This window comes from Pinus tabuliformis, chromosome 9 (genome assembly GCF_031772625.1).
Source record: "Pinus tabuliformis cultivar Carrire ecotype Pingquan chromosome 9, CPIR1, whole genome shotgun sequence".
Classification (NCBI taxonomy): Eukaryota; Viridiplantae; Streptophyta; class Pinopsida; order Pinales; family Pinaceae; genus Pinus; species Pinus tabuliformis.
In genome coordinates this window covers 1,553,870,584-1,553,889,858 of record NC_142307.1, presented here as the reverse complement: position 1 = coordinate 1,553,889,858, position 19,275 = coordinate 1,553,870,584, and positions in this window count along the sequence as shown.

Genomic DNA, 19,275 nt, shown 5'->3' with positions numbered 1-19,275 from the left:
ACATGCAGATCCCAGAAGGAAATACGTGGTTACCTATGGGATGAATAATATTTGCATGCAGGACTTCAGTTAGAACTCAAGTGAGTTGAGTTTAGTGGACTGGAGGTGCAGTTGATGGAGTTGTGTTCAATTTAGCTTTGTTAAACTAGTTGTATTTAGTCTAACTGATCAATAAACTAGAGATGAGTTGGGTGAATTAGTTATTAATTAATTCACAAGTTATTAACTCATAATGCAAATATAGAATACATCAGTTAACTCAGTTGCATGTCAGTGCATGTTCAGTTCAACAGGGACAGGTGTTAGAGGATCAGATTGCTATCAGTTGTGACTATAGTTGTGCATGATGATTTGCACAATCAGAGGGATTGAGTATGCCAATGAATTGGCCAATACCAAGAATTGTAGCCTGTGCGCCTCACGTCCAACACAGTGTGAGTGATTATTTGCAGGTCAAATACAAGTTTGGTAAACCATTCTCATCAATTCTCTTGCAGGTATTGTGCAGTGGAGGCAGGCAAGTAGCGCGGGAGATTTGGAGATCAGATTTGAGCTGTATTGTGTGTAGCATGAGGAGATAGTACTGAGTACTTGGGATGAGTATTGTACTATGTATTGTTACATGATTCAATCACTATAATATACAGATAGTTGGGGTTTTTAGCGAGATGCTTTCCCTGGGATACTGTGTTGATATGTGCGATTGATGCTTCTATGTACGCCTGTGAATGTTTATGCTTCTGTAAATTGATGATCTACGTAGAGGAGGTTATGTATTATGCATGTTCCACTTATAAGTGTATAATCAGGATAATCTCTGTGAATATGTGTCATATTATTCAAAATTTCTACATGGTATCAGAGCTAGATTTGTAGAGAATTTGCAGAAAATTTCTACATGGTATCAGAGCTGCTTGATTTGTAGAAGAGATTTTTACAGGATATCAAGCGAGGATTGATCATCAGATCTATTATTCAGAAAGTGTTTACATTTTATTTCTTCAGGTAGAGTCTGTAATCGGGCCAGGTAGCCTCTGGATTCATCCTTCTTTTGGAAGGTGAGATATTCGGTGAATGCCCAGACAGTCAATCTTTGTACAAGAAATTCTAGATCGGAAGCAGTTGAGTTTTGAGCTGGTGGAATTCGAATTTAATTCCAAAGCAAGAGCGAAACTCATAAACATTCAGTGTGAGAATGGAGACAGTATGCCCCAGTATCTCACGAAGTTCACCCAATGCCAGGATGAGCTTGGAAGTGTGGGGGTGACTGTCAGATGAGGATGGTGAGTCTAGCACTCCTTGAACTTCCTAAGAGTTGGCATAGCTACCAGAACTCGGTGAATGGAAGGGAGAAACTGCCAAATTGGGAACGACTATGGTCGGATTTGATGCAGGAGGAGATTAGATGGTGCACCAGAGATAGTTCTTCATCCATGCAAGATGAGGAGAACTGTGCCTTAGCGAGTAAGGTGAAGAAGGGGAAGGAGAAGTGTTCTCTTTCCGAATCCAGTTCTTCCAGTGGTGGGAAGAAGGTTGAAAAATCGAAAGTGCGATGCTTTCGTTGTCATGAGGAGGGTTCACGGGTCAAGAACTTGTATGCTCTTGAGGTTCAAGATGCATGCAAAGCCTTGAGCAGCGAGGCAATTGATGGAGACTTGGTGGTTGAGAGGGAGCGTATATTACCTCTTGACATGTAGAGCCAGAAGAAGGCTCAGACGATTATGGAGGAACCACGATTGGTGCAACAGCTTCAGGAGGTTGTGGAGGAGCCACAACAGGGGAAGCTGAAAGGAGATCGAGTAGAGACATCTACTCATCCAGATACCTCCAGTAGGGGAAAACTTCAAGCCAGGTGGGCTGAGGGATCACATGCAGCCATACCTCCAGGTAGAGGTGGGGCGATATAGAGTGATCATTCCAAGGAGGAGGGGCAGGATCCTTGAGGTACCCAACCTCTTGGATGAGACCTTGCTACGGGAGCCCCAGATGTGTAGTAGCAGGAACTGACTGATTGGGTAGAGACAGATGCGGATGGAGCGGCAGAGAGAGCGACAGTGCAGGGAATCCCAGGACAACGCATAGCTAGCAGGCTGCAGCAATGCGAGAGGCACAAGTGTTTTGCACAGTGCTAGGTGGCACAAGTGTTTTGCACAGTGCTAGGTGGCACAGAGAGGTGTGCAATGGTGCGAGATGCATGGAGATGTTACAGTAGCGCATATGTCAGAGAGGGAGCACTTGTCAGCAGCAGGTAGAGCTTCAACATCAGAGGGTGTTTCTAGCCCAATAGGGAGGTCAGTTGGGAGGTGCAGTGCGGATGCAATGCTGGGAGATAGAACCAGCAACAGCACGGATGCAGTCAGAGATCTTCAGTCGACAAGGCAATAGCAGTCAAAGACTTTGATGACAGAGCAAGTGGACCGGCCAGATGTGTTGCATGGAGAACATTCCAAAGTTACAGGATCGGGTTTGAGAGGAAGCCTTTCTTGTTGAGAGGGAGTGTTGAAAAGTGTGCAACAATAAATGCTTGTTGAGAATGCAACAAGATGATGGAGCTTAGTGGAAAGGAGTCGCCTTCACTAAGTGGGCCCACAGGCAAATTATGGCGCAAGTTCTATTTTTGATCCCAGCAGGGATGATCACAGTATAGGTGATCACAGTATGAGTGATCACAGAATGGGTGACCACAGTATGAGTGATCACAGTATGAGTGATAAAAGTCTATTTTTAGACTGGCTGTCAAAAATAGAAAAGTCAAATATTATTGTCTCATAATAATATTTAGACTATAAACTTTGTCTTATTCTCTTGGAGCACTTCAGGATGAGCTACGGATGTGGTACATGCAGATCCCAGAAGGAAATACGTGGTTACCTATGGGATGACTAATATTTGCATGTAGGACTTCAGTTAGAACTCAAGTGAGTTGAGTTTAGTGGACTGGAGGTGCAGTTGATGGAGTTGTGTTCAGTTTAGCTTTGTTAAACTAGTTGTATTTAGTCTAACTGATCAATAGACTAGAGATGAGTTGGGTGAATTAGTTATTAATTAATTCACAAGTTATTAACTCATAATGAAACTATAGAATACATCATTTAACTCAGTTGCATGTCAGTGCATGTTCAGTTCAGTAGGGACAGGTGTTAGAGGATCAAATTGCTATCCGTTGTGACTATAGTTGTGCATGATGATTTGCACAATTAGAGGGATTGAGTATGCCAATGAATTGACCAATACCAAGAATTGTAGCCTGTGATCACGTCCAAAATAGTGTGAGTGATTATTTGCAGGTCAAATACGAGTTTGGTAAACCATTCTCATCAATTCTCTTGCAGGTATTGTGCAGTGGAGGCAGGCAAGCAGTGGGGGAGATTTGGAGATCATATCTGAGTTGTATTGTGTGTAGCATGAGGAGATAGTACTGAGTACTTGGGATGAGTATTGTACTATGTATTGTTACATGATTCAATCACTATAATATACAGATAGTTGGGGTTTTTAGCGAGATGCTTTCTCTGGGAAAATACTGTGTTGATATGTGTGATTGATGCTTCTATGTACGCCTATGAATGTTTCTGCTTCTGTAAATTGATGATCAACATAGAGGAGGTTATGTATTATGCATGTTTCGCTTATAAGTGTATAATCCGGATAATCTCTGTGAATATGTGTCATATTATTCAAAATTTCTACACTTATTAATCACACCCTACTCTAAGTGATCCATTCCTCACCTAATCAAGTGAAATGAAACAACCAATGCAACCAAGTAAGCATTTTGGCTATTGTTTTACTTCTCCGCAAGTGCTTACTTATGAGCAACAAGAGAGAACTACTGAAATGCAACTCCCATGAAAACTTGTAAACATATGCAAATTTTCCCAGGTTGAATAATATGGATTCTCTATCTGACTCCAAAAATACTACATGAGGATCCTGAAATTAATGTGCACTGGGACTTAGCTCATCCAATGGATTACTTTTCTTCTCCTCATACCATGAATGCAAACTTTCATCTGAGCTTTGTGACGAGACTCCTACTGATAATGACAAAGAAACCAATTTTCAGATCAAGTTTGTATCAATACTTTTTTCAAGCTCAAAGTTAGCTAATGGAGAAGGACTTTGACTGCAAACATCATCCAACACATCAGCTATTGGATAGTGAAAAACTTGAAAAGATTGTTGTAACCCATTTTCTATTGGTTCCAATGAGATTGCATGATTTTCGATAGGCTTCTCATTTGAAGATATACTATACAAAATTCCCTTCAAAAACTGAAATGATTCAAAACATAATGGTACAGAATCATCTTGCATCATTTGATCATATGTTCCGGCTTCCAAGTCTTCATTTGCAACCTAACATTCAATGGCATTCATGGACTGCAAATCTAGATATGAGAAGTCTTGAACAAGGATTTCATTGCCCTTTAGATGGTCCAGATCAAAACTTATCGACGATTGATTTATGATTGCACGAAAGTTGTCTCTGATGAACTGAAACGAAGTAAAACAAAGAGGCAAAGATGCTTCACTTACTTCAAAATTTTCTGCATTTTCCTCCTCACTTCCATACTTGATATGCAACGGCTGATCACTGTATTCGAGTTGTTGAAAGTGAACTTCCTCCTTCCACAAACCAGCTGTTGATTTGTCTGCAAGACTAGCTTTTGTTTGGAGAACATAATTATCATCATACTGATCAAACTTAGGAAAGTCATTAGTATAAAACACGTCATCAAGCATACATGTCAGATCAACAGATCTCTCTTCTCCAAGATGATCTATAAAACAATCATTATTAGATCTATGACAACTGGGATAAGAAAGGAAATGTTTTGAATCGGCCACTTCTCTTCCCTCAATCAGCGAGCCATGGTCTTGAACATCATACTCATTCCTTGTGGTGATATTTTGCATCATCTCTTCCACTGCACTTACCAAAATGTCGAGCTTTACCTCTAAAGATGTCGATTCCTCTGGATCTATGTTCTTCCTCTTTTCTTCCTTCAACTTTGCTCTTCTGATCAGCAAATTAGCCTCTACATCTACTGCACTATTTTTCATCTCTTCAAGTGTTGCAAGGTTCCTTTCTCTCAGCTGAAACTCCATTTCCGGATCAAAGGCATCTGGGTAGTGCAAGAGAGTGGATCCAGGAGGAGGCCTTATATTAGTAGGCATCGAAAAATAGACTTGGTTAAACCTGGCATAAAATTGTTGTACTGTCTCCCCTGGCTGTCTTTTCAGTCTTTTAGAATCAAGAAAGGGTTCTGTCTGACCACCCACTTGTCGAGGAAAACTTTGACGAACTGCTGGAAATCTGAGATGCTCACATCAGGCAGGGTTTTGAACCAACTCTTGACTTTGCCTTGCAAAGAAAGAGCAAAATGCCTAATACTAACATCCTCTTCATCAACTTCAAAAAGGTCAAGAAAAGAATCAAAATTCAGTACATGTCTCTCAGCAGTGGTGTTGTCACAGTCACCATCAAATCTTGGTAGATATAGGTAATGATTTTTAGGGAAAGCATGGGATATAGGAGTTAAAATCAGAGGCTTGTACCTATCTGGAATTTTATAAGGTATAGGAATATGTAGAGAAGGTGTAGAATCAGTCTTGGTCTCTTGAGGCTCATCAGTTTGAAGACGGTCATCATAAGATTCGGAAGAAGGGTCTTGATCAAGATCAAAGGCATGTGAATATTTTGTATTCACAATCTTCAAAGGGAAGGAATCATATGCAGGTCTAGGATATTTTCTCAAATACAGTATACTTTGTAAAGGCTTCTTGACATTCTCAGGAAAAGAGAAGAAATAATTTATAACAAAGAGCGTAATGTCTTGGATGAAATTCCAACTTGAATACCTGATCTTTCCATATTGTCCTTTCATTTTTTTGTTGGTCAGGTTCATCCTCTAGTGGAGTCCTTGGATCTGATCTCGAAACTGATTTAGAGTCACTAGGTGAATGATTTCGGCCTTCCAGTGGTCTGATCATTGTCCACCATCAACAATCAGATCTAAACTTGATACATTTTACTGAGGAACATAAAACTACGTTCCCCAGTATGGTCGCCACTATGTTATCACCTAGATTGACCTTAGGCTAAAGGGAGGCAATGCCACGGTAACCAAAAACCAAGCTTAGCCAAGTAGCTACCCCTACTAGGCCGGGAGAGGGCTCTCTCCGTAAGGATATTAGTCAAGAGGATTGGATCAAGTAAAGGATTTTAGGCTAGGCATAGTAGCTTGAAAGTTTTGATTGGATTTTGTAGAGGTTTTTCCGGATCAGGAGGAGTTGGGCAATTTAGGTCTGGGAAATTAGGTCAGAAATGCAGGGTGTTCTATGGGGCAAGGTAGGCATAGGATTTAGCACTCTAGGGCTTGATGAGGTGAGATGTTTAAGACTAGTGAGAAGCTAAGAAGGGCATGTGACAATCATGGATCCTTCCTGGACTGTAGAAAACATGAAACGATGAATGGTTTCCCAAGGCAGAGCACTGATGCAATGAATTATGCCTATCAAACTTGAAAACATTCAACTAGAAGCAATGAAATGATTGATGGCATACATAAAACATATAAACATATAATCACAGAAGAAGAAATTGTACTAGAACTCCATACCACAGGGATCCCATAAAAATAGTTGCAATTCTTATTAATCTCCTGCCAAACTACTTACAAAGGTGTACAATCAAGCTCTGAGCATCCAACTGAGTCCAACCTATAAAATGAATGAGAAACTACATGATATAGGCCTCAAAACAACTAATCCTAGCCTCAGTGGTCGAATCCATGAGAGGAGGAGCAGTTGCACAAAAGACTGAACTAATAGCTAAAGACTAGGGTGGTCAAACTGACTCATCCCTAATATGAAGCAAACTAATTCATTACATGCCACTTAGGCCATTCATATGATGTATCTACCCTAGGTAACAAAAACACACTTTAATTACATCATCATTATGAATTACATCAGTGAAAAATCAAAATCCCAGAAGTGAAAAGTATTTTCTTAGAGAAATAGTGAAAAATTTGGCTGCCTATCAAATGCACAGCGCTAGTTTCAAACGTGCAGTGCCTGAAGGAAGCACGCAACACCAGTTTCAAATGCGTAGCGCCTGAAGGAAGCGCACAATGCCATCTTCAGGGTGAGTTTTGACTGCCTTCCTGGTGTCAAAATCTAGCTCAGGATAGCTCATTGGAAAGCTTATCTTGTCTAGTTTCCAAAAATACCCCTAGTTTCCAAATTGAGCTTGATTTTTCCCTCCAAAACCGCAATCTCCCAAGACTTCTCAAACGCGCAGCGCCTAGCTCAGAAAATAGGCAGAAACATGATTTTTAGGTGGTTTTTTGCCTTTTCCACTTAGTAGTTTTGATTTTCAAATATGGAAACATGGTTTTCTTGAGTGTAAATGGTCTTCTGAATCCAATGGTGGTGGTCGTTCCTCCAAAAGATGCCCCAAAAAAGTGCGCAGCACCCTAGGTGCTGCGCGTTTGACCAAGGGATTGATACAAAAATTACCTGAAGAAAACAAGAAATGCTAAAAGCAAAAAACTGAGTTTAGGGTCTTCAAAAATGGTTGACATAACTGATGTTAAAGGTGACTAAGCATGGAGTGAAGCCTCCACCAATAGGTCAAGCTTGTCCTTCTCCTTCTGCCTTCTATGAAAAAACCACTTGTGGACTTGCTGTTCTGATAACATTAATTCTACTGCAAGTTTGCCTTTCATAGCTTCTATCGGATATTTTTCCTCCTGAGTAGCTACAACCTTTTCTTGAATGGATTTGATCTTGGAACATTGCAAAGATAATGACATTTCTGTCCACATGGATGCAAGCTCATCGTTCTCAGCTTGATCACTTTCACTCTACACATTTCTCTACCATGGTAAATCCATTTGGGAATCATCAGCAAAATCAGGTTCCAACACCATACCCTCTACAACCTTTACAAGTTTCCCCATTTTACTCTCAACTAATTTCTCCATATTCCATCAATATTATAACAACAAATACAACAAATACTGCAAAAAAGGAAGCCAACGTCCATGTGGAATTTTAGTGAGCCCAGAAGAAATATATAAATTTTTCCTTTGCATCTTTGGTCATCGACATCTACCCCAAGATTCATACTTATAAATCTCCAAGTAATTCCTCTCTAGAACCATGAGACCATCAGTTGTAAACCTTTCATCAGCAATATCACTGTCAACAATGTACAATGCCCTCTACACAGATTCATGGATATCTCTTTCAATCAAAGCAGAACGAGCTCGCCATATGTTGAGATGAGGATTAGTAGCACGACAATAGACCTCAAATGCTATGTTCTCTCCTTCTCTATCTGATCCCTCTTCTTCACTGTGTGGCCTATATTCTTCATTAGCCATGGTGTCTTTGTTATGAAACCTTGTTTTAAGGCTAAGGAGGTATTAGGAATGTTGAAGAATGAATATGGGCAAAACTGGCCAAATGCGTAGTGCCCAGAGGAAGTGCGCAGTGCTTCTGCGGAGTGCACAACGCCTAAAGGGAGTGCACAACGCCAAGAGGAAACACGCAACGCCTCCATTGTTTCTGCTGATTTGACCTCAAATTGTAAAAAACACTGCTGGGGTTTGCTCAATGCAGGGTAAAAGGGAAATAAAGAAGATATGAAGGCAAGAAGATATTTATACACCCTTGAATTTAATCTTTAGCTCCTCAAACCCCCTTTGCTAATGTTTTTTGTCACTTTCACCTTTTCATTTAATTTCTCTTGATTTTCTAACCCTTTCCTTTTTTGACAGGTGGATGATGCTCAACTTGAACTGATTTTTGAAATGTTTCTTTGTCTTGTAGCAAGGAGAGATGCATTGGTGCAGCTGGGATCAATTATTACATAAAGAAATACTCTGTTTTCACCTCAAAAACATGTTTTTTGAGGTGAAAATTACATTAGTTTAAAAGATAATTATATAGTGGCTATGACTTACTAGCCATCATACTCGACTTATTTATCATCTTCATACCCTTGTTGCCCTTTATTTACACTTTTAAATCATGCTCTTGACCTTGGAAATGAAACCCTAAGACCTAATGAAACATGCCTTATGACCTAATGAAAGCATGATTACAGATTGACCATGAAACCATAACTGAAGACAACTTGAATAAGGGTCGGCAAGTATACTCTATGAGGGAAAAATTTGATTTTCTGAAGAGAAGACAACCATCAGTGGATTAGTTTGACATGACCTAATGAAACGATGTAAAAATTTCAGTATGGGACCCCTAAAATGGAAATGCAAAGAGCAAATTTGATCCCTGATGGAAGTATGCAAACACTGACACTAATAGGTTGTGGGGTGTTGTTAGCTCTCTTTGAATGCCTTATTTCACACAATTTTTTTTGAATTCATTCGAAACGTACTCACCTCCATTATCACTCCTTAGAGCCTTTACCTTCTTGCTAATTTATTTCTCAACCAATGCCTTTAATTCTACGAACTTTGAGAATGTCTCATCCTTCTTATGCATGAAGACGATCCAACACTTCCTTGAGAACTCATTAATAAAAATTAAAAAAATATCTATGTCTGGCAGTGGAGGTTGTCGAGAAAGGTCCACAGACATCAGAATGGATCATGGAATGTGGATTTTGTGTACTTCCCAAAGGTACATCCTTTTCATACATCTTACTTCTCAAGTGCTCATTTAGGAAGGCTAGTGGTTATTTGTTGCATAATATTCAAGGAGCCATGATGCAAATGGCCAAGTCTGATGTGCCAATGTTCACTAACATCACGACATTGCACCTTCTTCACCTTAATGCTTAATGCATCACAATCTTTCACATCTAGATTATACAGGTTCTTCACACGCACCTCAATCTGCTTCTCTTATCCCATGGCTATGTGTCTCAAGAATGCCTTTCCTTTGCTGAAGATCACATCATAACCACGGTCTTCCAAAACTGCAAATGAGATGAGATTTTTCTTTAGGCCTGGAACGAACATGAAATCCTTGAGTCTGAGAGGGGAACCTGACTCTCTCTAAAAGATGAATGTACCAATCTCGATCGTACTATACCTTCTGTCATCCCTTAGCTCGATGTGCATCTAGATATATTTCTCCTCCATGTCACTGAAAAAGTCTCTACACCTTGTCATGTGGAACGATGCACCTGATCCCAAGTACCACACGCTCCCCATCACTGTGCTTTCCATGCATGCAATATAGGTAAAGATTGAACTATGAAGCCAAACCTTCACCTGTTTCTCCTCCTAAGGTCTTCTTGCTCGACTTTCTATTTGGACACTTTGTGGCATAGTGCTCGAATTCATGACAATTGAAGAATTTAATTTTGGACAAGTCTTTCTTCTTACCACCTTGGCTAGATTCTGGTTTGTTTGAGATTTATTCCCTTTTCCCTTCTTTCCCTTTCCAACCAATGCAACTTTTTCTTCATCCTCGCCCTTGGATGAAGTCCCATGTCTGGTATTCCACCTTATTTTCTCTTGCACCGAATTAGACCAAAAGGTCTCCCAATTCAGTAGTTTCTCCCTCCTGTTCACTAAATCTTGGTAGCTATGCCAACTCTTGGGAAGGCCTAGGAGTGCTAGGCTTACCAAGTCATCTTATGCAACAATTACACCAACCCCGCCAAGCTCCTTATGAACTTGTGTGAACCTTATCAGATACTACAAAATAATTTCATTCTTCTGCATCTTGATATTTTGAAGTTTATCCTTGAGCACCATCTTCTCGTGGTCACTACTATTCTTGAAAAAATCTACTAGTGCTTTCCACATTACTAAAGTAGTTTCTTTCCCATGGAGATTTGAGACAATGTGATTTTGCACTCCCTCCAAGATTATTCTCCTCGCCTTAGCTACACCTTTCTTCCACTGAGCAAGGTTCTGGGCATTAGATGCATGCTGTTTTGCAAATTATGTCTTGAAATATTCTAACAATCCATTGTCATCGAATACCACCTCCATGCGATTCTTCCATGCAATGAAATTAGAGCTGCCTTCCAAGGCATAATCTAGTCTCAACCCGTTGAAGATCATCTTCCCAACTCTGTAGAGATCCTACTACATTGAACTTCAAATTTGATCATCCTAAGAAACAACTTTGAAATTCCTATTCTAATTTGAATCCTTCTCTGATACCATGTAGACATTATGGTGTAGATTTGCAACTGCTCATGAAATTTTAATCAAAATCACAAGACACAAACCTAATCTATTGCTTTGTGAAATTCAATTCACAATTTAAACATAAATTACAAACATGCAATGAGAAATAACACACATGCACACAATATTTTTCCAAGGGAAAGAAATATGCTAAAAACCCTTTTGCTTGCTTGCATTAATATGATTAATAGATATGTATTATAATTTCTTTGCTCAACTTAGCACAACCTGCAAGTGAATAACCTATCTCTATGTTCACTGAGAAGCTCTGACCCAGACTTAGTCAATTTTTGCCTGTGCTTGAGCCCTTATTTCCTTGCGCAATTCTTAAGAAATTAGGTTTGTATTATTTAGAAATTCCTCCAAAATGATTGTGTAATTCCCAAGGTTGATCATCTAATTGCATGCAACACTTGTACACTCAAGACTAGTCTACAACTAATGTTACACTACCTTGGAATCTCCACCACAACTGGGGAACTCAAATTATCTGCATGCATAAGATATTTTGGGATGATTGATCAGTTAACTGGATGATCACTGAGTTAGACTGAAGTCCCACTGCACATCTAACCTTCCACTTGTTCCTCCAACAATTAGAACTAGATTAACTTGAAAAAAAACTTGAAATAACTGACCGTGATTGCTACAAATTAGCAATCACACATGCTTAACTAAACTCTAACTCATATAAATCGAATTTACTGAGCTAACTAAGTGAAAAGATCCATGTCACCTTAGTTAACTACATCCAAGTTGTCTGCTGATGTGGAAATTCGAATTTTCTCAATTTGACCAAGGCAAAATCAAATTGCGAATTTTGTGCTGCATTTTTCAACAGAATTTTCTCAAGTGACACACCCTTTCGTGGTGGGGTCGACTTGTTCTTTCGATCCTACATGATGCTCCAAAATAAAAAAATAACTTTTATTTTGTTTCTTTTAAGTTGCCTTGGAGATTTCCTTTAGCAAGGCAGGAATACCTCCCGATGCTACACAAAAATTCAAAAAGCACGACTAACACAAAATTGAGAAGACATTCAAGGTAGGAGAACACATTAGATTACACTTGAAGAAAGAAACATTGCAAGGACCTAGTAATAAGATCAAGTCTTTAAGATATGGTCATTATGAAGTGTTGGAAATGGTTAGCTACAATGCTTACAAAATGTGTCTACATACATATACATTAATTCAATGGTGAAATTGGAGAATATAAAACTCTATGAGCCATCCATGTTTGATGAGGTAAATGGGGACCAAGTCTTACCTTTGATAGAAGACTTGTGAACCAAAAGTGCAAAATAATTACAAAATGTATGCTCCTACAAAGATGAACAAACTAAACCAAATGGGGCTAGCAAGAACTTTGAACATTTTTCTTGAAAGGGAAATTGTTAGACAAGGCCAGGTGGCACTTTGGGGGTACTTGTTAGAATTCCATGTGCCTCAGGTCTAGTCTATGCTTTAGCTAGAAAACACACACACACTGAAAATCCTTAACTTCAAACAATTTTTCCTAGTAGAATATACCAACAATTAGATAAATATAATACACAAGAATTATGCACAAAATTTGTTTCTTATCAATCTATTAATAAGTAAAATAACAGGGCTCTTGTACCAATGATTGTGGCCCTTTACATCCTAGCACAATGCCAAAATATTAGGTCAATCCTTTGACCAAAACATCTAAGACTAAGGATTTTTCCTCTAAGCCTTTCCTTACAAAACAAGTACACCTACAACACTCTAAATACATAGTTGTAGAAAACTATGGCTTTACCATCCCACTTTAAATCTTCCAAACAACAATCTACATACCTTGGCTTACTCGTTTAGCCCTTGGTCCTCTTGATGTAGCACTTTCATCCCTGTGCTAACCCTTCAACTCACTAACCATTCTTTTATGGCCCTCAACTTGCTTGTCCTAGCTACATATCACCTTTAAGCTACCCTTTAACCCCTTGGCTAGCTATTGTAGCCTTATCAAGCCCTTGATCTATTTCCGTAGGCCTTGCAACCTGCTCCTTGACCTTTTTTCAGCCTCGAATTGCTTAACCATGCCTCATATTTCCCTAATAGGCTTGTTGTGAACCCTTTCTAGGCCCGTGACTCCAATTTTCCTTCATTGGCTCCTTTTTAGTTCTACAACCACCTACATGTCTACTTCAACCTCTTTGATACCTTGTTGTTTTGTGCAACCAACTCAAGACATAGTCCAACCCTCAAACTAGGGATAAAACCTCTTCTTCACACCAACAAAACCCCCAAAAACTTCCTCCTTGGAAGCAACTTCCTTTTTCCAACAAACATAGGGCTTGATCTATCCTCTTCTAAGCTTCTTCCAATCTCATGCGACTCATATTGCTGCTTGCAGCTAAGTTACTCACCCTCTTGTCCTCCAAATCTCTCCATTGGTTTCTTATTTATATTTGTCCTTAGGCCTTTTAGGAAGCCCTTATGTCCTGTTGTGCTGTACAAAACCCCCCCATTTCATAAAATTTTTATTTTCAAAACTATAATATGAAATAGGTCCCTTTTTAGATTAAATTGGTATCAACTTATCATTCCTCAAAAGGTCCGAAGAGAAATAAAACATTATAAACCTTTTTGAGAAAGCGCGTAATCGGTCTTATAATAAAAAATGAATAATCCTCTATTATTGCGATAAAGCGATCGCAAGATCGCATATCGTAATAAAAAAGGATCCATGACAAAAGACCCATTGGTTTTCCCCGATGCGACAATGCACGAATAACTATCGGATATCGGGAAGGCAAACAATCATAACAAAAGGCCCCTCTCTTTGCTCCGATGCGATATCGCTATCGGCGATCGGGGAATGTAGCATGCATGCATCTAAAAGCCCTCGTTTAAAAACTCCCGATGCGAATTGGCGATATCGCTATCGGCGATCGGGGATTTCGAAAGGACACCAATATAACAACTTAAGCATTCCCTCGATCGCCGATTGCGATAAAGCTAGGCGCAGTTTTCAAAAAGGATTGATAAGGCCAGGATATATTATGGTTAATTAGTATTAAAGGCCTTTCTCTTCCCGATAGTGATTCACTTACGCCAACCGCCAAAACATCAAAGCCACGATTAAATGAATTATTCGGCCAATAAATGATATGATGAACATTTAAAGGATTGACAGGTTTAAACGGCCATTTAATGGAACAGTAAGGCCAAAATCTCTTCAGAGATTGTATCCGCGGCCACCTTAAGTTAATCCTCCATTATTCATTGATTAATATACCTCATTCATATTTGGTTTGCGCCACCTATTCTCCGCATTACGTTCATTTTATCTCCTGTGCAGAGCTCCTCCGAAGCAGCAAATTCAGGCCAAATGGGGAAGAAGTCTAAGAAATCTGGAACAGCTTCAGCTTCCGCAGTAACAGGACAACACATTGCCGATCCGGGACCAAGCAAAAAGGGATTAATCTCAGACACCACATGTCTAGGTCTCGGTAAAACTACTTGGCTGAGCATCTATAATCTGATTGAGGCCGAAGAGCCTCAGGTAACAACAGTACAAGCCACAGCAGACCCGACCCGGAAGTCTGATGCAACTCTAAAGGATTTGGCCGACTCTTACCTGCATCGGATAGTAGCCCGAGAGCAAATTATTCCATATACAAATGTGGTAAGATGGGCAATTGAGGAAATCCCAATTACAAACAGAACATTTTGCACCATCGACGGGAGAGTGTTCGGCTCGTTTCAACCCGATGATTTGAGACAAATGTACCATTTGCCCGCACCGGAGAAGAAGTACAACAAAGCATTTCTGGAGAAGTTTAGAGATGAAAATGACATTGAATCAGCACCTATACGGGATTGGAGACAAAACCCAGCGAAACACAAGCATGAGTCTTTGGGTAAGTACTCTGTCGATTCCTTGTGTTCTCCTTATTGTTATGCCGGAGTAATGATGTGTAGGATTTAGGGGTTGCATGATTCCTCAAACTTCACTATAGATATGGTACCTTTAATGGAAGCAGCATGCAATAGCGAAATAATGGATTGGGGGAATATACTATCTGATAAGTTAGCAACATCTGTTCTTGAATTCAGAAACAAAACCCGCGTTACTGAAAGGTTCATTCCTCCATTTTACTTTAGTGCTTACATCTTAGATACTCTTTGTTTTAATTCCAAATTTCCTGTGTTGGGGTGGAGATGGACTCCACAGGACCCCATGCCCATTCATATCTACCACCAGAAGTTGTGGAAAGCCCACTATAAACACCACCTATATCAAGTTTGCAATGGATTTATGTTACCCATTCACTATGCAATTTTTGACAAACCTGCTCCTAAGATTTCCTCACAAGCAGATATTGACTTGACAGCCATAGGAAGATGGTTCGAAGAAGAAAAATTCACATATGTAAGAGTTTTCGGCAGTCAGGCCAGGCCTCATGTCCTCCCCTTGTATACACCCAACAAACTGTTGGCTCGAGAGATAGCATATCAGCTTACATCCAAAGGAGTTACACAGACTCTAAGGAATAAAAAGAAGCAGGTTTGGCCTCCTTTTCCTCTAAGGTGTGGCGTTTACACTCTGCATGACTACAAAGAAGCAGAAAAGATTAATACACTGAATCTCACCACTCTCCCTAACAGGCGATTTGATCCAAACAAAGTCGCCTATAATGCACTTGAACAAGCAAAACTCACTAAATTCGAACATAAAGAAGATGAGTTTGATGACTTGTTCTCCTCAGCCGAGTCATTATTTCAGGTTCAAACACTAGCCAGAATGAGATATCACGACAACGGGTTGGTCGAATTTAACAGACTTCGAAAGCAGAGGTTGCAAACTCTGCCTCTAGATTTGTTAGCAACGGCCCCGATGACACAGTCAAGCAAGCCTGAACAACGACTTACCAATGAACCTCCTGCTACATCAGAAATTGCTGGAGAAATCCAAACAAGAGAGCAGGAGGAAGTGCAGAGGAAAGAGCAGGAAGAAGCGCAGAGGAAAGAGCAGGAGCAGAGTAGCACGGACGTGAATGTAGATGCCCAGATTGACCCAAAGTTGCTCCAGGAATGGCAGCAATTCGATTCAATCATAAGCAATCTAGAAAGCTCAAAGGAAGCCGATACATCCAAAGCAGCTGATACATAGGATATAACATCAAAAGAGGTTCCAAGTGGAACCAGTGGCCTACCCCCTACTACAGACATAGAAATAATTCCCAAAGATACTTCGGATCACATCATTTTGCAAGTGGAGGATATACCTCCATTGGATGTCTTTTACAGCCCAAAGCACAGGGCTGTAGTAAAGCGACAACGGAAAAGGAGAAGGATTGATCAACCTTCCCTATTCCCTGAACAAACAGTGACAACCAATGTGGTTTGGAAGGAGGAGTTTGATCCTTCTGATGACCTAACAAAATTGTCCCAGTATGCTGGATCCTATTCGGCGGCCACCATGGACAAGGCATCAGAAGTGAGTAATCTGTTAAGGGAAAAGGACCAGGCAATGGATTCGTTACAAGCACAGCTATTGGAGGCACAACAGAAAGCAGAACAATTCGAACAACAATTGTCCACGCAGCAACAAATAAATAATCAATTGAATAAGCAGTTGCATGAAGAGAAACAAAGGATTGATTCAAGTGCAATTCAAAAGCAGAAAGAGTTGTCGAAAGCATTGGCAAAATTGAAAGCAGTGAATGAACAGATGGTGAAGACGAAAGATGAGCAAATTGCTCAATTATCAGGTCAAATAGAGAAGTTCAAGAATCTTCCGCAGCCTGCCGAGTTCAGAGCAGAAGCACTACAGATTAATAAGGCATTGGTAACACAAATAAGATTATTATGTCAGAAAATTGCTCAAGTGGAACCCCTGTGTGACATAACAACATCAATAATCGATAAATCAGTCGATGCTAGAACAAACTTGGAGCAGGCTGATGAGACCTTGACAAATTTTCTTGATTGGCAGGACACTGATGAGGGACAGGCAGCTAATTTGCCAAAAATCTTAGAATCCCATAAAGAGATCCTATTTATGGAATGGCAGTCCCAGTTAATGAAGGTAGAGAGAGCAGTTTCTAGATGCAAATTAACCACAAGTAATTTGGTTGAATTAATTAATGATACTCTCTATTTATCTAATATGATCTCTCAATGTACACCAGGTAAATTACTATCGGCTAAAACATTGGAGCAGTCATGTTATCAAGAGCTGGAAAAGAATGGGAGATTGATTGCAGGTATTAACAGTTTAACTTGGGACACCTATTGGTTGTTCCTAGTAAAACCATACAACCAGAGAGCTGCCCTCAAGTGCCTAACAGATGCAATCGGGTGTATCATTCCCGATATACAAGATGCCACCTATGCTGCTCAACTCAATTCTCGTCTCAACTGCCCTCAAGAAGTGGAACCAATGCTAGCGATATGCCAACTCAGGTCGAAAGGCAAACAGCCAGAGTGATGAATCATGCTGCCGACTGCCAGATTGCTATGAGGAAGATATTCCAGATCAAGTTGTACCAATTAAGTAGCATTTTAATTTTATAGTTAGTTAGTTTTAATCAAGTATTTATAGACCCTTTCAATGCATTGGAAAGGGTCGTAAGTTTTTGTATATGACTTAAACCTGAAGTTGCACTACTGTACTTCAGGTATATTTTTTATAAAGACTGGGCCAATTATTCCAATTTTGATAACGAAGCTTTTATGTGGATGTGCACTACTGCCTTTATTTAAAAGTATTTCTGAGTCGGAAGAAGGAATTCGAATAGCGATTGATGTTGGGAATGATTTGCAGCTCATATGGTACTACTATCTATGTCTGAGTTCATTCTTTTTATGTGAATTGTTATTTGATCACTCTTGCTATTATCGGATATATGCATGTGTTTTTAACAACATTCTTTATGCTTTCCACTATTGGATGTTTACAACATTCTTTTCTTTTAATCATACATGTATCGGTAATATAAAAGGATAAGTGTAACAATGTTTTATTAATTACTTTGTTCAACTATTTGAACAAAGCAATTATTATGTGAATGAATGTCTATGTTTATTGAGTAGAGTCATCTATATGCTTATCGATGAACAGAGATCATCAAGCGTTGCACTTAAAAGAATAGAAGCTTCCCAGGATAGAATAGTCATTTGTATTTTCGCTTTTAGATTAAGTCATCCATTCATTATCATCTATTAGAAAATCAATCACTCATCCATCCCCTTTTTATTCATTTTTGGGAAACTAGTCCCATTATATCCAGTTGGAGCCACCATCCCAAATGGAAAAGGAGTTGTATTAAGGTCCGGACCGGGTGGTTATCCCCCGATGTTGATGCAACAATTTTCGGGGCCTCAACATTTTTGGCGCTAGAAGGAGGGCATGAACTGTGAATGGCGAGCAAACCGAAATCTACAGACCATTCTGAGAGTAAATCTCCCTCCACATCACCTCGTACTTCCCAATTGCATGCTGGTTCTCCAGTATCCAAGCGAGAAGAAGAGGAATCAACTACCACTGCTCAAACCCACAATACTCCAGAATGATTAAGTCCTGAGTCCCCTAAAGTTCAGTTACTCATCCATAAACTTCAAGGCTTCTCGATATCACCATAGAAATCTGAGGTATCTCAAAGCAGTGAGACTTCGCAATTCAATCTCCCTCATCCTCTCACTAGACTTCAGAGCGGAAAGCTCGGTATTGAACCTACTGAGCTGCCCTTACCTAAAAGGAAAAGTGCAAAGAAGAACACTGAAGGATCTGACAGTGAAGCATTTTCATCCACATCCTCTATCTCATCTTCCCCAGTGCGAAGTCAACCATCCACTCCCTCATTACATATTGTCGTTCATCAAGGATTAGAAACTTCAACATCCCAACCGGCGGCTCAATCCTCAATATCAATTCCTTCCCAAACATCTGGAATTTCATCAACAATCTCATCCACTACTGGTGTTTCAATGGAAAATCCATGGAATAGACCTGGTGCGCTCAATATGCCTGCACCATTACATGCATTGCCTGATGCTCCTGAAAAATGGCTATCCAAGTTTAATCCAGATGATGGAATACAATCTGAGGAACATAT